The sequence below is a fragment of the Mobula birostris genome, chromosome 9, assembly GCF_030028105.1.
Source record: "Mobula birostris isolate sMobBir1 chromosome 9, sMobBir1.hap1, whole genome shotgun sequence".
Taxonomy (NCBI): Eukaryota; Metazoa; Chordata; class Chondrichthyes; order Myliobatiformes; family Myliobatidae; genus Mobula; species Mobula birostris.
The window spans coordinates 34,438,874-34,459,004 of record NC_092378.1 but is presented as its reverse complement, the minus strand read 5'-3'; the positions used below and the strand labels follow the sequence as shown (position 1 = coordinate 34,459,004).

At 40.8% G+C, this 20,131-nt stretch overlaps 1 protein-coding gene and 1 long non-coding RNA gene across 5 annotated transcripts in view; one reads left to right on the top strand and one right to left on the bottom strand.

Annotated features, from left to right (window-relative positions):
* LOC140202659 (uncharacterized) overlaps positions 1–18,550 on the top strand; it is a 58,352-nt gene extending 39,802 nt beyond the window's left edge. Inside the window, exon 4 of the long non-coding RNA XR_011887142.1 lies at positions 18,113–18,550. This is a non-coding gene — a long non-coding RNA (uncharacterized lncRNA). The remainder of the gene's footprint in view (positions 1–18,112) is intronic.
* The window catches only part of LOC140202658 (ninjurin-2-like), a 288,428-nt gene that overhangs the window by 95,895 nt on the left and 172,402 nt on the right, over positions 1–20,131 (bottom strand). The window lies entirely within an intron of this gene.

Genomic DNA, 20,131 nt, shown 5'->3' with positions numbered 1-20,131 from the left:
CCACACAGAGTTGTGTCAGCATTGCACCGTAAACTATCTTGGAAGCTCCACATGATTCATTAAAGCTTCTTCATTCCTTTTGACAGCTCACAAAGAATTAGTTGACTGATCTCTGGAAGAGTGGTGGAGAGAATGCAAAGATGAATCTGATTATTTTTCTCATAACTCCTGTACACCTTCTGGACCCCTATACATCAGAAGATCCAAAATCCTTTTCATCTGGGATATTACTATTTTCTACTGCTCCACCTGCCAGAACTTTCTGAGAATTCTCCCAACTAGTTATAGTAACATCTGCACAAGATCAGCAGAAACCCTATTTATCCTCCATCTGATTTTTTCTGTCAATCTCCCATGAAGGTTTTTGAGTAAATTCATGACAGTATTGTTTAGGCTAACCTGTGACCTAAAGTCAAAGGGCTGTGTATCAGTAATTCAGTGATCCTTGAGGAAATCTATCTTCAGTCAAGGTGCTCAGGAGAGAAGCAGAGAAAGTGAGGAGAGGAGTGGAAAAAGGGAAAAGGCAGGGTCAGGATTATTATGCAAACTGTTCAAAGCTGTTCAGTCCCTTATCCTTAAGGTACCAACACTCTTGCTGAAGAGTTGGCTTGTAGAACACCAGTCTCCTGATCTGCCCCAAGTTCAATGTGCTCACTTCACTGGCTTCCTCATCTACTTTACTGACTTAGCATAAATTTTGATTGAAAGAAAGATTTACAATGTAATACTGCAAAAAAAAAAAAACAAAAAAAAAACAAGAGTAAAATTAGCCATTTCAGTACAGGAATCAGGAACAACAATTTTAAATTCCTTGGCATCAATATACTGTATCCGAGGATCTGCTCTGGGATGAACACTTAAGTGTCATCACAAAGAAGGCACAACAGCGCTTCTACTTCCTTCGAAGTTTGTGTAGATTCAGCATGTCACCAAAATCATTGACAAACTTCTATAGGTGCACAGTGGAGAGTATCTTAACTGATTGAATCATGGCCTGGTATGGATATACCAATGCCTCGGAACAGCAAAGGCTACAGGAAGTGGTGGATGTACCCCAGTTCATCACAGGTGAAGCCCTCCCCACCACTGGGCACATTTACATGGCGTGCTGTCACAAGAAAGCAACATCCACCATCGAAGACTCCCACCATCCAGGCTATGCTCTCTTCTCACTACTACCTTCGGGTGGAAGCATTCGGGCGCACACCACCAGGTTCAGAAACAATTCTCACCCTACAACCATCAGGCTCCTGAGCCAGTCTGGATAACGTCATTCACCATCACACTGGTTTGATTCTACAATCTGCGGACTCTCCACATCTCATGTTCTCAGTGTTACTTTTATTTACTCAGTCTGCCTTCTGCACATTGGTGTTTGTCTGTCTTTGTCTGTTTATGTATAGCTTTTCATAAAAGTCTGTTGTATTTGTTTCTCTCCTCAAAATGCCTGTAAGAAAGTGACAGTATATGGTACATATATGAATTTTGATAAGAAATTTACTTTGAATTTTGAGCTGCTTCCGAAGAATAATGCACAATTCAGCAGAACTCCCTCCTCTGTGAATAATATTGCTATATTTAAAAAATATATTTCAGAGGATCAAGAATCTATTTAGAAAACAGACTTCTGTTTATCATACATCTTATAACAACCTGACTCCAAAGGGACCCCTTTCATATATAATGAAGGCATATTTGGGTGCCAGGAGAAACTGTTGCCCTGCTATCAGTCCTTAATTACTGGGTGGGTTTGTCTGGTATAATTAGCATACTTAGGAGCTTTATTGATGTTCCTAACCTGTTTCCAAATTTAACTTAATTGAGTAGAAGTTCAGTGGATCTTTAAATTTGTCACTGTCCTATCTGAGGCAGACTTCCAATTGGCAAATGTTTGTCAGGGATTACCTGTGTGCACTCAGGATTATTTTTCACCTTGGAGGTTTACAATCCAGCCACGCTGGAATGGGAAGACCATTGGTGGCTTTATAACATGCTCTGGTGGGAAATGTGTAGGAGAGTGCACAGGAGAGAGTTTAGCAATGCCATGGGAGGCATTTTTTTATATCACAGAGTTTACAGATAGAAACTCAGCTCCCATCATCTGGCCATTTTAGGGGGTGATGAGATGCTTAGAAAATTAAATGTATGTACAGTGATACAATAGAAAATGTATAGTGAAGTTAGAAGGTTGGAGTATATCATGAAAAGCAGAATATATTTGACTCAGCTTTAGTACAAATCTTTCCTTGCCCCTCTCTACATTATGTGCAAAATCTAGACTTGATGTTCTTGGGAGCCACTGATTACTTCCTCCATTGCTCCACTGTTCTGCCTATTTCTGGCTGGACAAACTTGTATTCCAGCAATATGTCACTGGATCTGTATTGTGACAAAGTCCTACAGAACATTGTCCAATTTAAATACAGCTGAGATCACTAGATATGAGTGGACTTGGAGCTCAATGAGCAGCTTGGAGACATGGAACTCAGCATTCAAAATTAATTGAGTCATAGTTTCTGACCCACTCATTTGACGCCCCAGTCTAATTTTAGAGGTCTGATGAGGGAGTTATGTGGAAAATATGCCGTCTGCCTTTGTGATACTTATGGCTCAATGTGAAGATTGTTTGCATCATAGTCAGCAGGTTGGAAGTTGCAGTCCCATCATGGAGAATTAGCAATAATTTTACTGGCTGAAGATGAAGTGTAATCTTCGATAATGCAACCTTTATTCAGTACTGCACTAAAGCTCAACGTATCTGTTCAGATAAAGAATGCAACAACTTGCCTTCATGTATATACCTTTATATATGTAATCTAACGTTACACATGTTAAGTCATATGTACAGTAAGATGGTGAAGCATATCACAGAAACAAATCTTATGATTCAGAAGTTGACGCATTAGTTTCTTGGATTGGTTCCACCTCATGACACAGTCATTATCTGGACTTCTTGACGTGCAGAAGGTGCACCTGGTGCAAAGAGTGACTTCTTTCACTTTCCTCCATTCCCTCCTTTCTGACTAAGAATAAGTTATTGTGTGCATTGTTTCTTTTTCTAAACCGCCCAGCCAAAGGAGAATAATGGGCATGACTCATGTCATTTTCTGGCACACAGCATGAAAGTGGCGCTCCAGTACACTAAGATGATGCTTCCAGGTAGTCTTCCAAACTTTTTAATGAGATATCTTCAGGTGGTTAAAGTATTAGGTATTCGACAGATTTCTTGTAATGGAGTAATTAACTTCAAGCAATTTGCCTGTTTGGCTCACTCAGTGAGATAGTAACTTATCATTATTGTTTTGATGTCTGCCAGCATTGTAACTACAAACGCCTTCTTGTGGGTGGTGCTCATAGTCTTAATCCTTGTGAAGGCACAAATCATTGAGACTTTGTACTTCCTGATAACAATGATTAAAGTTTATCCATACCTGTTTGGATTTGACACACAGGATGGTTACACAATCACAACACCACATTCGGAGCTGAAAGCTTTGAGCTCGCTCTCACATTTCTTCACGTGGGAGGTTAAGCTCCCATGGAGGAGGATGCAAGCTGTTGGCGAAGGGATATGTATAGTTTAAGCATGTGCACAATGAGATCACAAGTGTAGTATCACGTGGGAAAACGTGAGATAAAGCGAACAGAATAATAGAATACTTTTCAATGGTAAGAAACAAGTAAATCTTAGCTTAAAGAGAAATTTGGCTGTCATGATTTACAAACTACAGAAGGTAAACATGCCGGTAGAGCAAGCAGTTAGAAATTCAAATGGTATATTGAACGTTATCACAAGAAATTGGAGTACAGGAACAACAGCCTTGCTGCAGCGGTGGTAAATCTTGAACTCCACACCTAAGGAGGAAAATATCTGGTCCTTGGAGGCAGCACAGTGAAATTTCACCAGATTGATTCCAGGCTGCAGCTGAAAGCTGCTGTTCCTGTCTACTTCGATTTTATTGCTGAATGAAGCCACTAAGATTAGAGAGAGGTTGCATGTCAGTTGAATACTTTCCAACTGATCTCCACAGTAAAACTGTCTGCAGAACATCTGGGCCTTTAAGGAAGTGGTGTCACAATGGCAGGTCACTTTTACATTGTCCTGTTATTTAAGTTGTAGCACTTTGTGTCTACTGACTCAATTTCTTGGTTTCTGATATTGCCCCAGTTTTGCCCATTTAATTGTCAATCCCTCACTGCATCCTAAGTATCTATGACCCCTTAGTCCTGATAATTGTAAAAGATCTTTCCCTCTAATGGTGGAGGTCCTGTCCTGTTCCCTCTCCTGCCTCCAGAACCATCACCTGGTCAGCCTGGTTCAACTCAGGAGATTAGTTACTCTGGTTGCTTCCTATTCTCAAAACTGAATCTTCCTGTATTTCTCCTCACACCTTCTCTAAGTTCACGTGATCCAACCCCAATCTAACCTGTAAAACTACTGCTTTATTTCCAACCTTCCTTTTGCCCCAGCACCCTTGAAAGTGCTGTAGCCCCTAAATTCATAGAACATGAAACAGCACTTCATAACAGCCCAAGATGCTGTGCTGACCTTTGTAAACTTACTCTGTGATTAATCTACCCTTTCCTTTCTACACAACCCATAACTTTCTATGTTTCATATATCTGTGTGCCTATCTATGAGTCTTTCAAAAGTCCCTGTCACATCAGTGTTGACCACCATTCCTGGCAGGGTGCTCCATATTCATCATTCAGTAAGTTTCTCCGGTTAAGTTGTTAACCCTTCTGGTTCTTTCCAAAGTAACCGAATGAGTGTATTCTTCAGAACTGAGTCAACTGGTGTGGCTTTTGATACATTGCTCTTAGTTGAGAAGTACTGCCTTAAATAAACCGCATTCTGTCGATAATTCCACCTCTATTACTTATAAGCTGCAACACCTTTATCACCAGTGTCTGGTAAGGATCATTTCTTGTACCCTTCCCTTTTCTCATCCCCATGATGGTCTCTGGCAATAGGTGTGCAAACAGTAGGCTCGAAGTTCACACTGATGTCTCTCAGCTCCACTTCCTTTGACCTGCCACTGTCTGTAAATTGTCGCACTGTGTGTCAAGTGTACAGCATCATTTTATGGAAACAATAGGAACTCAGGAGGCCCATCAGGTCTTTGGCAGACATACGGGAGTCTTCCAGCCAGGCAACACCTTCCAGTACCACAGCTTATGGATCTCAGAGAACATGTCCAGCACTTTTCAAGTGTGATGAGAGCGTTGACTTCTACCACCCTTTTGAGAAGTGAGTTGTAGACCACCTCTACCCTCCTCAGAATGAAATACTTTTCTTCATCAACTTTCTTATCCCAATACCAATTACTTTCTTAAATTACTATTTTCCGATGGCCCCCCAGCTGCTGAGAAAACATTCTATTTACTTCAGGCCCCTTCATAATTTGATGCACCTCAGGGTAAGTTTCCCTCCCCTCCCAGCCTCTTCTATTCCAAGGAAGCAACCCTAGTGTAGCCAACATTTCCTCATGACCAAGCTATTCCAGCTCTTGCAACATCTGTAATCTTCTCTGTATATCTCCAAACCTGTCAGATCTTCCATTATGCAGTGGCCAGATCCATGCGCAGTAAATAGGTTCTGCACTATCTAGTGTTGTATACAGTTCCAGCTGAAACACTTCCCTTTAAAGATCCGTGAACATGCTCTACAAGACTCTTCAGTTCTTCCATTTCTCACAGTATCCTATTTATTGTGCATTCCCTTTCATTCTGTAAACGCATTACCTCATGGCTTTTCTAATGAAAATCTATTTTTTAATTGAGATACAGTGTGGAACAGGCCTTTCAAGCTGTGTCGCCCAGCAACCCCTGATTTAACCCCAGCAGATCACGGGACAATTTATAATGACCGTGGAGAGCATTCTAACTGGCTGCATCACCTTCTGATGGGGTGGGGGGCTGGTGTTGCTGCTGAATTGGACAGAAATAAACTATGGAGAGTTGTAAACTTAGTCAGCTCCATCATGGCCACTAGCCTCCATAGTATCCAGGATATCTTCAAGGCAGGATGCTTCAGAAAGGCAGAATCCATCATTAATGACCCCGACCGGCCAGGACATGCCCTCTTCTTATTACTACCATTAGACAGAAGCCCAAAGACAAGCACTCAACACTTTAAGAACAGCTTCTTCCCCTCTGTCATCAGATTTCTAAACAGACAATGAACCCACAAACACTACGTCACTATTTTTGCTCTCTTTTTGCACTACTTAATTTAATTTTTTTTAAATTTCTTCTTGTAATGTATAGTATATTTTATGTATTGCTCTGTACAGCTGCCGCAAAACAACAAATTTCATGAAGTACGTCAGCGAACTGGGTTTTGATTCCCATCACCTCTTGTGAACACAGCATCAAAGTATTCATTAAGAATTTCACTGTTGCCCTTCACGTTTAGTTCCTAATTGTCCATTGATCTTGATAACTTCATTAAGGAACTTCACCAGTTTTTATTTTTCATCATTCCTCTCTTTGCTTTCCCAAACACTTCTATAATTTAACCTCCACCCTGCCACATTTGTTCAGGCCTGCTGCAGTTCTGAGCTCTCACCCTTCAAAATAAGCAGTCTGTGAGATTTTAAACAACATTTATATCAGTAAAGTCCAATGACAGACCACTTCACTGGATGTCAAGACAATGAACAACCTAACGGTTGCGAGGGAGGGAAAATCTTTGTTCTATGAAAGGTAATATTTACAAGTCACCCTCTAAGTAATGATTGAAAGTAATAGCCTTGATACAGTCAGTTGATTCTTTCTGCATTCCTTCTGTTTCTCTGAACAAAACAGCCTCTCGCCCTGGGCTAGCTCAGAGGAGGCTATCAATTTTCACTTACTCTTTCATCTTCCTGTGCTCATAATTAATTAATTTACAGATAAGGTACATTCAGTACTCATCTACTGACTTCTTTTCCACTTGGGTCTTTAGCATACAGACCATTTATACCTTCTAATCATCATGCACAATGACATATACATTCTGTTCACTTCAGTCCTTGAATAACTTTTAGAATAGGGGAAATTTCGGGATTAACTTTACCTGCCATATACATTTGCATGTATTAGGAATTTGCTGTGGTGTGTCAGCGCTTCATGCAAAAACAACAAAAACATTCAACAATTCTAAAAATAAAAAATTATATGAAAGAAAATTTGAAGTACAGATATGGAATAAAATGTGCAGAATACTTACATACCAGCATTCTTTACAATGTAAATAGCATTATAAAAGGTGGCTTGAGGTGTTTACAGTGCAGTGCAGAGACTGGGGTAATAGATGGAGGAGGGTGGGGGGTGCTATCTGGAATGGTTGATCAGATTAACTGCCTGGGGAGGAAACTTTTACGATGGCATGAAGTTTTTTTGTTTTAGTGGCACTATAGCACTTTCCAGAAAGGAGCTTTTGGAAAAGGCAGTTTGCTGGTTGGATAGTTTCCGCAATGATTTTTCCTGCCCGATAAAGATTTAAGATCATGTTTTCAAATGCAATCCTTTGCAAAGAGAATCCTAATGCAAACCTAATGGAAGTCTTCAAAATTATGAAGTATGTGAGAAAATCCAGAACTTGGGCACCTTGAAAATAAATCCAAAAGCAAACTTAGGAGAAATGTTATCCAGAGAGTGGATACAATGTGGAACTTTCAAACGCATCGAAAAGAACAAAAAAATGGCATTAAAAATAAACAAATAGCTACATGAAAGATAAAAACATAGAAGAATATGCTGATGGGTGAAGTTAGGTGGAAGAAGCTATGGGCAAACACGAGGAAATCTGCAAATGCTGGGATTTCAAGCAACACACATCAAAGTTGTTGGTGAACGCAGCAGGCCAGGCAGCATCTCTAGGAAGAGGTACAGTCGATGTTTCGGGCTGAGACCCTTCGTCAGGACTAACATCACTGCGTTCATCAGCAATTTTTGTGTATGTAGAGCAAGGGTTCTGTTTCTGTACTGTAAGTTCTACATAGGATTTACTGTATATTGCAACACAAATACAATATCACACAAGTACAATTTACAGTATATTACAACACAAGAATCCTATAAGTGACATGATGATTTTCTTCTACAGTACATCACAGCAGTAAGTGATGTTATAAACTTTTATTCAACTTTGAGATACTGTGTGTATGTGCCAGAAAATGCTAGGTTTAACAATTTTAGCTGAGTCAGCTCAACTCACAAAACTGGCTTCAGCATTAAGGGATAGAGAGGAAAAGATTTCAGCTAGAGCTTCCATTTCCTTCTCACTGACCCAAGACATGTCATGACATCTAGGGTTCAAGAGCAGATGGTAGAAATCAGGTGAGTGAAACACCCGGCATCTGGCACAATCACTTGACAGAAGAGGGAGAAGGCAGCAACTACTTACAGATTTTGACCTCACCTACAGTGTGTTTGAGGACTTCTAGCAGCTTAACGATATTGACAGACAATTGTTTAATTGGAAATCCAACAGTATCTTCATGGATCTAAGTTGGATGCTATGAACATAGCTGGAATTGGATTTTGGTTTTGGAATTGGCTATTTATTGCCACATTTACCAAGATACAGTGATAAGTTCATCCTGCATACTGTTCATGCAGATCAAAACATTCCTTAGTAGACTGAGGTAGAACAAATTATAACAATAACGATGCAGAATAAAGTGTTACAGTTGGAGGGAAAGTGCAGTGCAGGCAAACAGCAAGGTACAAGAACATAATGAGGTAGATTATGAGGTCAAGAGTCCATCTTACTGTACTAGAGAATCACTTAATAGTCTTATAATGGTAGAGCAGAAGCTGTTATAAGAAGTTGCAGGGTAGAAGGTGATGGGATTGGTGAGGTTTACAAAGAAGGCCCTAAAAAGAGGAGAGGAAGTTTTTACAGAAAGGGAAGGATTTTGAATATAAAGTAACTTGAATGCAATGATGAGTTATTTTCATATGATTAACTGGAAGCCAGCAAAGGCTCCCAAAGAGAGAAGAGTGACAGAAAAGCCTAAATGCCTGTGGTTTGATTACAGCAACAAGGCTTTGGATGAAAGAGCAATTGAATAATATCAAAGTAACACAGGATGGCCCAGTGGAACAGTCAATACGGTTAACACACACAAAATGCTGGAAGAACTCAGCAGGCCAGGCAGCATCTACGGAAAAGAGTACAGTCGACATTTCGGGCCGAGACCCTCCAGCATTTTGTGTGTGTTGCTTGGATCTCCAGCATCTGCAGATTTTCTCTTGTTTGCATTTAGTACAGTTGCCATCTTGCAGCTCCAGCATTGTATGCTTTATCCCAATATCTGTCTATGTGAGTTTGCATGTTCTCCTTTTGAGCTAATAGCTTTCCTTTGAGTTTTCCAATTTCCCTCCACATTCCAAAGCTGTGGGGTTGGTAGGTTAATTAGCCATTGTAAGTTGTCCCTCAAGGTAGGCCTGTGATTGATCCTCGAGGGAGTGATAGGAGACTGGGCAGAATTATATTTCAGCTTATGGTTGGCATGGACTCAGACGATCAATGGGCCGTTTTCTGTACAATTTCACCATGATTCTAATCAAAGCTGAGGCAACAATCATGATGACTTTGGCAGAAAATAAGCTGAGATATGAGCGGAGTCAAGTGTTGGCCTGGCTGAAGAAGTGGGTCATTTGTGTGTTGAAGATTAGGGACAGTGTCAGTTCAGACTTGCAGAAGGCGTGGCTAGCAGACCACTCATGCATCCCAAAACAGGGACTAAAGGGGGGGGGGGTCATGCTCTGTGCTCAAAAACAAATTATATTTAATAAACAACACACATCAAAGTTGCTGGTGAATGCAGCAGGCCAGGCAGCATCTCTAGGAAGAGGTACAGTTGACGTTTCAGGCCGAGACTCTTCGTCAGGACAGTTATATTTAATAACCTAAACTTTTGGCATTTGTTCTATCATTAGATTCAGATTTATTTAACACATGTACATCAAAACATACAGTGAAATGCATAATTTGTGTGAACAACCGAAACACCCAAGGATGTGCTGGGGGCAGGCTGCCAGTGTTGTCACACAGTCTAGCATCAGCATAGCATGCCCACAGTGTTCAGCAGAACAGCACAAGTAGTAGCAGCAGCAACAACGAAACAAGACAAACCTTCTCCTCCCCCACCCCCCCCCCCCCCCACAACACACAGGCAGGCCTCCGCTCCCAGGATAGGCAGATAAAATTAGAACAAGTCCAGGTCTGATTGTTCGAGGAAGAATGGAAGAATGGGAGGTGGCAAAAGGTGTAACTGGGTGTTGCCAGTATACAAGTTGACAATGTAACCACAAAAGTTGTTCCCATGGTTCAGTGTGCATAAGGTGGAGCAATGAATAAATCTTTGGGACACTCCTGAGGCATTAGAAAAAGAAAGCCACTCTTGAGAGGCTGCTTTTAAGATCGGATAGATGAATGCAAGGGAGCAGTCCCACCTTCCTGCATTATGAAGAATGGTGAGGTTAATCACACCTTGTCTGATCCATCCACTCAGCCTCGCTTGCATTGTTAAACTGTGCTCTTTGCAGAAATAAAGGGGGAAGAATGCTAAATATATTAATAAGCAAAAACACAGGAAAAAAGATGGCGGGTGCTGGAATCTGGAGCAAAACAGAACTCAGCAGCATCTGCGGAGGCAAAACAAAGAGGTCAACATTTTGGGGCAGGACCCTGCATCAGCATTCTCTTGGAGAACACTGGATATATATGAGCTTTTCCAACAAAAATGGTTAATGCTCTCACTGCCAAAAAAATTAAATCAAATTTCAGCTAGATGAAGTTTGATCTCAAGTGATCAAAGGTCATAATGACTATCCAAGGCTCTATGCATATCATTTTCTGATTCCAGAGACCATGAACATGCTCCTCTGAAATACAATTAGTCTATTTGAAACAGTGTGTATTGTATGGTTGAAGTAATGTGACAGATTATTGATAGTTGGCATTTTTGCAAGGTTCCATTACAAGTTTCCATAAATTGAATGTTCCATGTCAGCAGAACCTACTGTTTGAATTAATGCCTTGTGTTCATGCCAAATGTTTTTTTTCAATACTTGTCAGGCAGTATTTGAACTTCTGAATGTTTGTCCTTCAATCAGCGGTGAGGGAAGTTTGCAAATGATGCACATAAGATCATTAGAGATTAAATGCTCTCTCTTGTAGAGGATGAAAAAGAACTGCCAAAGCAAGTTCCACATGTCAGTGAGAGACATGCACAAAGTTTGCAAGTCTCATTAAGAACAGTGTACATCCCAATTCTTAGAACAGCAGCCTTTTTTGTAATATAGTGATGTTTTTCTCAGTCTAGTTCCTAGTTCAGGAAATCCAAGAACTAGAGGGTATGGATTTAAGGTGAGAGGGGAAATATTTAAAAGGCACTTGAGAGAAAACTATTTTACACAGAGGGTGGTACTTATCTTTTCAGATACATAAAGTGTAAAAGGGAGGCAGGAGTAGATATCGGACTGCTGGAAAATAATGCCAGAGAGGTAGTAATAGGGGACAAGGAAATAGCAGATGAACTGAATAAGTATTTTGCATCAGTCTTCACTGTGGAAGACATTAGCAATATGGTGGAAGTTCCAGGTGTCAGGGGTCACGAAGTGTGTGAAGTTACTGGGAAACTGAAAGGTCTGAGGGTAGTTGAGTCACCTGGACCAGATGGTGTACACATCAATGTTCTGAAAGAGGTGGCTGAAGAGATTGTGGAGGCATTAGTAATGATCTTTCAAGAATCAATAGATTCTGGAAGAGTGGAAAATTGCAAATGATATTTCAAGAATCACTAGGCAGAAGAATGGAAAGTATAGGCCAGTTAGTCTGACCTTTGTGGTTGGCGACTATCAAGGATGAGGTCTCAGGGTACTTGGTGGCATATGATAAAATAGGTCATAGATAGCATGGTTTCCTCAAGGGAAAATCTTGCCTGTTGGAATTCTTTGAAGAATTAACAAGCAGGATAGACAAAGGAGAAATGGTTAACATTGTGTATTTCGATTTTCAGAAGGCCTTTGACAAGGTTCCACATGTGAGGCTGCTTAACAAGCTACGAGCCCATGGTATTACAGGAAAGATTCTAGCATGGATAAAGTGGAGGCTGATTGGCAGGAGACAAAGAGTGGGAATAAAGGGAGCCTTTTCTGGCTGGCTGCTAGTGACTATTGGTGTTCCACAGAGGTCTATGTTGGAACTGATTCTTTTTATGTTTTATGTCAATAATTTGGATAATGGAATTGATAGCTTTGTTGCAAAGTTTGCAGATGATACCAAGATACATGGAGGGGCAGATAATTTTGGGGAAGTAGTGAGGGTACAGAAGGCCTTAGGTAGATCAGGAGATTGGGCAAAAAAGTAGCAAATGGAACACAGTGACACTGTTAGGAAGTGTATGGTCATGCACTTTGGTAGAAGAAATAAAAGGGTACACTATTTTCTCAATGGAGAGAAAGTACAAAAAAATGAGGGGCAAAGGCACTTGGGAGTCTTTGTGCAGGATTCCTTAAAGTTTAATTTGCAGGTTGAGCCTATGATGAGGAAGACAAATATGATGTTAGCATTCATTTCAAGAGAACTAGAATATAAAAGCAAGGATGTAATGTTGAGATTTGATAAAGCACTGGTAAGGCCTCAGTTGGAATATTGTGGGCAGTTTTGGGGTGTCCATTTTGGGCAGTATTGGGGTGTCAGTTTTAGGCAGGCTTGGGCAGTTTTGGGGTGTCAGTTTTGGGCAGTATTGGGGTGTCAGTTTTGGACAGGTTTGGGCAGTTTTGGGCAGGTTTGGGGTATCTAAAACCAAAGAATACAGCCTCAGAATAGAGGGGCATCATTTTAGAACAGAGGTGAATCTGTGGAATTTGGAGGCATAGGTGGCCAAATTTATATATACTTAAGGCAGAGATTGATAGATTCTTGATTGGTCAGGGCATGAAGGGATATAGGGGAAAGGCGGGGGTTTGGGGCTGAGAGGAAAATGGCGAAGCAGACTCGATGGGCTAAATGGCCTAATTCTGCTCCTATATCTTATGGTTATGGTCTCTATGTTGCATGAGCTGCCATAGGAAGTGTTTGAAGCAGATACAATAACTACCTTTAAAATTCAGTTAAACAAAGTACGGAACATTTTGGAATGCTCTGATCCAAATGCTGGCATCTAGGACTAGCTTGATGGGCATCTTGATCAGCATGGAGAGTTGGGCCAAAGTGCCTCTTTCCATGCTATCTAACTTCATTACTCGATATTTGCTCCTCTAATCCTTATCATCAGTTTGATTAAGATAGATAGTTCCCATTACAGGATGGTTTCAACTGTTTGCTTGATTCCTAAGAATATGGACTGCCCATAATTTCATGAATTGACATTTACGAAATTATTCTGAGCTCAGTAATACATTGATGTTGAGCTCTATACTCCAATAATCTCTGTAGGCAATGTCCCAAAAGACAGTAGAATAAACAGGCATTGTCAACTCTGTGTCAAAGCCAATCTGACAAACGTGAACAGGCTACAAATTTATCTTCCAAATTAACATTGGATATGTTGCAAGAATTTCATCAGTCAGTAGCAATCAAAAATACATGCTCAAAATTATACAGGTACAGTCATATTAAATTTTCTTCTCTCTTTTTCTCTTCTTCACTGTTGTGTTGTCAAAAGCAATTTTTTGTGCCCACATCCTGAATTAAAAATATATTGCTTTTCCTTTGAGATCACCTGGTCTAAATCCTTGAACTCTCCGGCCAAAATCGTTGTGGGGAATAATATTCACCTCTACCCTCCCAGTGATAATTAGGGATGGACATTAAATGCTGGCCTTCCTGTCAACACCTGCATAACAAGAAATTAATAAATAAAAAGCAACAGAAAAGTCATTTCCTAATTCAGGGTTACTGGAATATGTGCCCATTTACTTGAAAAGAAATTTGTAATTTACAAGCCAGAAAAAATAGCCTGAACAGATTTACATCTGTCCTACCGGTTTACCACTATCTATATCTAATTGTGTTCAATTTCAACTAGAAATCTATCTGCAGAAGTTAGAAATATTATATCTGGTTGCACTTCAGGACGTAATTTCTGTCATAAATGCCTGTGTTTGTATTTATGAATTTAACCAGCATAATGTAATTCCACTATTCCAACAGTGGTGGTGCTGTAGCGCCTCAGTTTTGAATCTCAGGATCCTCAGACTGGACAGCTCTGCTAGAGCTGAATTCCAATCCCTGGCTCTGACAGGTTCCACAGCTTTCAAAATTACCCAGCCATCTCTGTATTCCTGTGTGACACATCAGCTAATGGGAAAACACTTTCAGTCATTGCTGCTCCAGCCAACACTGACTCCTTTCCTGTTTCCAGAATCACAATGTGAGATTATTTGTGACACTGAACAGGAGAAGGTCTTTCTAGGCTCCTAAAGTGAGGAGATTTTTTTATTTCTTGTGCAATGATAATAGGTATCATCCTCAGGATGAATGGAAGATGAGGCGATATTAAGAAGAAAGCAATAATGCATGGTTAGCATTTACTTATGCCACAATTTTTTGAAGATTCATATTGCTGGGCACTAGTAGATTGGAAAGTAATCGGTAAACTTGAAAATTAAATCAAAACTCATTGGCTTGCTAAGTCGTTTATACCAGAGTTATTGTAAGCATCAAGGACAAGTTACAGAACAAAAGTTCTTAAGTTTCAGCATCATTGACTAAACTTTCCACTTTCTTACACTGAGAGGAAATGCCCCAGAGTACTTGGCTCCTTTAAAGATAAGGTCAAAACTTAAGCTATTCCTGTTGACAGAACATACTTTAGACAGAGAAAACAGTAAGGCACATTAAATATTTTAAATAGAAGTTGTAGCAGGAGGTCTGAGTTTTATTAAGAACACCCTTTTTAATCGTATGTTCTGAACACAGGCGAAAATTAGCAGCACTTGACAAGCAGATGTCACACTTTTTGATAGTCCTTGTACTAACCTCCACCTATGTGTAATGGGACTTGCCCATGTGTGTATGAATTTATGACTGCACATTTAAGCCAACTGGGGATTGTGTCTTTCATCTATAAACATCTTTACAGGGCCTCTCTGTAAAATTCCAGAATCCCAGTTGGTACCATATTTAATTCCCAGCACATCTTTATTTTTATGTTCTGGTTTTATTTTTGCTCATATAAAAGATAAATGCAGTTATTGCCTTCATTCCTGTAGGATTTCAGCTTTTGGTTGGGTGGATCAGTATTCAATTTTAAATCTAGTTTTTTTTTCAAGTCAATTTGATCATTTAGATAGAATTATTACAAACTTTGACTGAGGATCTATTTAAATGGCAGGAATAGAACTCCAAAATTTGTTTGATTTGTTTAGCATCCAAAAATCCACAAATTTCAGTCCAAGCAAAATTCTGCAACTGAACGTTCACAGTCACCCTTTGGCTTAACTCTAGCTTAAACTCCGTCATGCAGCATTAACAAACCTTCCCGCTAGGATATTAGTCTCCCTCCAGTTCAGCTGCAAGCCGTCCCTTCTGTACAGGTCCCACCTTCCCTGTGACCAATGATCCAATGAGGGTATGCCCTCCCTCCTCCACCAACTCCTTAGCCATGTAATAAACGATATAATCTTCCTAGATCTGGCCTCACTAGCATGAGGCACGGGTAGCATTCCTGAGATCATAATCCTGGCGGTACTGCCCTTTATAATTTAGCACCTAAATTCCTGAACTCCCTCTGCAGAATCTAGTCACTCATCCTACCCATGTCATTGGTACCTACATGAACCACAACTTCTGGCTCTTCACCATCCTTAAGAATGCTGAGGACTCGATCCAAGATATCCCGGACCCTGGCACCCAGGAGGCAACGTACCATCTGGGAATCTCACTCTCACCCACAGAACCTCTGGCCCATTCCCGTAACAAATCCGCTATCACAACTGTGTGCCTCTTCTTCCTCCTTCCCTTCTGAGTCACAGAGCCAGACTCAGTGCCAGAGACATGACCACTGTGACTTTCCTCAGTTAGGTTATCCGCCCCACCCCCACCTCCCAACAGTATCCAAAGTGATATACCTGTTGTTGCAGGGGATGATCACAGGGGTATTCTGCACTGGCTCCTTAACCCCTTTCCCCTTCCTGACTGTCACCCAGTTTCCTGTGTCCTGCTCCCTGGGTGTTATTACCTCTCTATATGTCCTAGCTATCACTCCCTCAGCCTCCCAAACAAATCAGAGTCACTCCAGTTCCAGCTCCAACCCTTTAACACAGTTTGTTAGAAGCTGTATGCATTTTTCACAGTTGTAGTCGTCAGGGACACTGGAGGTCTCCTGCTTTCCCACATCCTGAAAGAGGAGTATTCATTTCTCCTGCCTGGTATCTCTACTATCCTAGCTGAGCAGATGTAGAGAAGAAAAAGAATAAACCAGAGCTTTGTTTTCTCTGATTGAAACCTCTTCTCCATGAAGCCTCAAACGGCTAAAGCCTCAAGCAAACCTCTCGGACGATGTCCGCTCCAACGATGGCTGCTGCGCTTGCCCCTTCCTTTCTTTAATTTGCTCTCACTAATCAATCCCAAACTCCAAATGATCGCTGTTCAAAGCTCTTTCTTGCTTCCACGACCCTCTGCTGCCTTTTTATCGTCAGGCAGTGGACCTGATTGAAGTCCCCTCCTTTCCAAACTTCCAATGTCCGGATTGGCCGCTGGTCAAAGCTCTTCCTCGCTGTACCAATCCACTGCTGCCTTTTGTACTCAGGCAGTGGACCTCATTGAAGTCCCTTTCTCTCCAAACTTCCAATGTCCAGATTGGCTACTGGTCAAAGCTCTTTTTCAAGCACCCATTGACACTAATCCTACGCTAATTTAATCTTCTCACCACATTCCCTTTTTCCCACCCCATACCCGTATCCTATTAAATACTATCACCCACTAGAGTGTTAGGGATAATTTGCAGAGGCCAATTAACTTACCAAAGACCCGTGTCTTTGAGATAGGGATAGAAAGCGATGTATCCGGATGAACAACAGGAATTCTGCAGATGCTGGAAATTCAAGCAAGACACATCAAAGTTGCTGGTGAACGCAGCAGGCCAGGCAGCATCTCTAGGAAGAGGTACAGTCGACGTTTCAGGCCGAGACCCTTCGTCAGGACTAACTGAAGGAAGAATTAGTAATCTCTTACTGACGAAGGGTCCCGGCCTGAAACGTCAACTGTACCTCTTCCTAGAGATGCTGCCTGGCCTGCTGCGTTCACCAGCAACTTTGATGCGTGTATCCAGATGAAACCATCATGGTCGCTAGAGAAACATAGAAATACTAAAACATTCAGCACTGGAGGTCACAGGAGCTGTGAGGTCAGTTCTACTAACAGCGCTACTCCTCTGAAATAGAGATTGAAAATGCTCTATGTAAAGAAATATATCCTCATTTCAATCGTGACCGGCCAATTCCTTGTCCTAAGACAATGTTCCCTCTTTCTAAACTCTCCAGCCTGAGGAGGTAGTCTCCAGGCAACTGTCCTGTCATTACTATGGAGAACATCTTCCAATAAAACCATCCTTCAGGCTTTTAAACTCCAGTGAGCTGATGCCAAATCTATTTATTGTTTCACTGGAAACTTATCTCTGGAACCAAAACAGTGAACTTACTGTTTTGTTACGATTCCAAGCCAAAATGTCCTTCCTCAGTGTCTAAACCAAAACCACTCACAATACTCCAGACAAAGTCTATCCCAAAACTTCTGACAATCTTAGCAAGAATTCTGTATCCTTGATTCCAAAATGACAAACATATCAGATTAAGTTTTATGGTAAAATACATTGACTTGTCCAATTCTTCCTACAGATGAACTGCGCTTTGACTCTTCAGATTTTACTTTACACGGCATATGGTCATATTTGAATTAATGTTTTAATTTATAAATAACCTGCCAGTCACCGATTTGTAACTCAACCCTGAGTTATTGCTTTCTCAGTATCAATACATATCATTTAGTGTAATCTTGTCATCGAACAGATCAATTACTTTGTCAAGTAATATAGGCGGGAGGAGAAGATGGCAGCGCGCTACAGCGCACGCAGCTCTCCGGTGAAATGATATTGTTTCTGTTAAATAGGGGCCGTGGACAATTCTGATTTGATGGAGACAGACTTGAGAAGCAGAGGACCATCTGGGGAAATTCCTGAAATGCCTAGTTCGCTGCTGTTGTTACTGTGCGATCAAGAATCTTCCAGAGGGAAAGCCCCAAATTCCCTGGCATTGCCTGCTGCTGGCGACCAAGGTTGAGGTCGAAACGTTCGGATAGAGATGGTGCTCGGTACTCGGTGTCGGAGGGCTGATCAGAGGCTCGAGGTTTTCAGACGACTCAGAGTCGGACTGTAGTTGGGCATGGCAGGGAGAGTTTTCTTCCTTCTCCCGTCTGCGTGAGATGTGGGACTTTCGGGAAACTTTGAACTTTTTTACTGTGCCATGGACTGTTCTTCATCAAGTTATGGTATTGTTGCACTGTTGTGATTATATGTTATAATTATGTGGTTTTGTTTGTTTTTCAGTCTTGGTCTGTCCTGTGTTTTTGTGATAACACACCGGAGGAATATTGTATCATTTCTTAATGCATGCATTACTAAATGACAATAAAAGAGGACTGTGTGTCCTCATGATCTAAAAAAAAGTACAAGTTGCCTTTATCTACTTTACCTTTCACACCTTGATTACTTCTGATCTATTTTATCCTGAACTACCAAATTGGAGGAATTAACTAACTGACATTACACTACCTGGTCAACAATCACCTAATTTATTATTCTTCCTCTCTTGATTAGAGGTGTGATGTCATCTTCCTTTTAGTCTCATTGCATAAGTCACATTCCTCAAAAGATAAGGTCAAAAATTTGTTTAGCTAACAACCTCGAGTCCTTCTGTCAGGACTTGATGATCAATCTATCTTGAGTCATATTCATTTCAAAATCAATTTCTTCTTTTGACTTATCAAAGATATTTATCTTAGCCACTAATCTAAGAAAGAATGTGCTGATATTGGAGAGGGTTCAAAGGAGTCTTATGAAAATTATTCTGGGATTGAAAGGCTTATCATATGAGGAGCATTTGACGGCTCTGGGCCTGTACTCAATGGAATTCAGAAGAATGAGAGGGGATCTCACTGAAAAGTTGAAAGACCTCAACAGAGTAGATGTGGAGAGGATGTTTCCTCAGGTGGGGGAGTCAAAGACCAGAGGACACAGCCTCAGAATAGAGGGACGTCCTTTTAGAATGGAAATGAGGAGGAAATTCTTAAGCCAGAGAGGGGTGAATCTATGGAATTTGTTGCCACAGGCTGCTGTGGAAGCCAAGCAGAGGCAGAGTTTGATAGATTCTTGATTAGTCAGGGCATGAAGAGGTACAGGGAGAGGGCAGGAGGTTGGGGCTGAGAGGGAAATGGATCTGCTATGATGAAGTGGCAGAGCAGACTCGATGGGCTAATTGGCCTAATTCTGCTCTTCTATCTTATAGTCTTATGGTCTTAGCAACTGTTCCACATTGTCTAGCACATCTTCCATAATTTTTATTCTCATTTTGAAGAATTGATATAATTTAATTTCTTATCGCTAACACTTTTATTCTCCACAATTGAATCCCTCCTTCATTCCTGAATTATTTTACAATATATTTTCATGATTTTTAAAATTTTGTATCTGCTTCTGAAAGCCTTATTTACCTTTGAACTGTCTGATATGATCATTATCAACAAAGTGGCAGGTGACTTGAATACAAAACCCAAATGAAGAATTGAGTGTCCTACAAGATGAGCGAAAATCAGGCACTTTTCCAATTGTTCATGGCCATATACTATATATAATTAATAGAATAATAGAGAGAAATATTACAGGAAAATTTCCACATGGATAACATCAGAAAAAACACTAATTTTCCATTTTCCTTCTGAATAATCCCTTGGAAATAGCAATGCTAGAAGGACTGGAGAGAAGACCTGGTGATCAGAGTGTGAGAAGAAGAAAGGTAGGTAAGGTCACAGAGAGTGGGACAAGCTAGGAGCCAACATCGAAAAGTAAAGGGAGTCATACAGGTTAGAAGGAGACCAGACTTAGTATCACTGAAAGACGAACAAAGACTTGGT